Source organism: Chionomys nivalis, chromosome 26, assembly GCF_950005125.1.
Source record: "Chionomys nivalis chromosome 26, mChiNiv1.1, whole genome shotgun sequence".
Taxonomy (NCBI): domain Eukaryota; kingdom Metazoa; phylum Chordata; class Mammalia; order Rodentia; family Cricetidae; genus Chionomys; species Chionomys nivalis.
The window spans coordinates 34012047-34013075 of NC_080111.1; the positions used below are offsets into that span (position 1 = coordinate 34012047).

The 1029-nt window shown below is 42.8% G+C and overlaps 1 pseudogene; it reads left to right on the plus strand.

Moving 5' to 3' along the window:
• Positions 1-351: 351 nt before the first annotated feature.
• On the plus strand, positions 352-813 carry LOC130867128 (uncharacterized protein C9orf85 homolog; annotated as a pseudogene).
• Positions 814-1029: the final 216 nt, after the last annotated feature.

Below are 1029 nucleotides of genomic sequence, written 5' to 3' on the forward strand. Positions count from 1 at the left end.
TGTCAGCTTTCTCCTTGTTCTTAGAGCAAGGAAACTGTTCTTGCGTTAGGCCATCTTTAACAGCCTGTACCAGGTGGATGGCTGGGCTGACCTAAGTGACCTTCTGCTTGAAATCTTGCAGGTGGGAGAGGGGAAGGTCACTATCTTCCTGAGAAAACATTCTGCTAGGAAATTTCTTCTCACCCTTTGATAATAAGGGATGAGGGTACCACACCTCTTGCTCCTGAGTCATGGTGTTAAAAGTGTACATGGCCACCAAGCAGCTAAAGGTGGGACCAATTATCTCAAACTATCCAGATTAATGGAAGAGTTTCCCATTTCAAAACCTTTAAGTAGGCTTGTGATTTGGTGATGAGTTCCCAGAAAGGCAACGTGGCTCGCTCCAGGCCTCAGAAACACCAGAATATGTTCACCTTCAAAAATGACAAGTTTGATAAGTGTGCTCAGACCAAGAAAATTAATGCAAAACTTCATGATGGAGTATGTCAGCGATGCAAAGAAGTTCTCGAGTGGCGTGTAAAATACAGCAAATACAAACCACTGTCAAAGCCTAAGAAGTGTGTTAAATGTTTACAGACGACAGTAAAGGACTCTTATCACATAATATGTAGACCATGTGCCTGTGAGCTTTAAGTTTGAGCAAAATGTGGAACGAAAGAAGACATTGTTATTCCCTTTAATAAAGAACCAGAAATTTCAGAAAATACTGAAAATCAAGGTTCTACCTGTAGACGAAGCTGCAGAGGGGAGGAAGACAGTGACGAGGATTTAGACACTGGCACTGACTCAGATGGGGAAGATGGGGACTCTTAGGTGACCTGACAGCACCGAGGCGACTGCAGAGGGTTGGCAGACACAGAGACATCCAATGTGGAAGTCCGAAAAGGCTGTCCAAAACAGGCAGAGCTGACGCATGAGCAGTATAAATTATTTATAACATTCGAATAACAGAAACTTTCAGGTTTTCACAATAAAACTTGAGCTGCATATACAGAATATGTATGGAAACTTCCTGTGGTCTGTTGTACA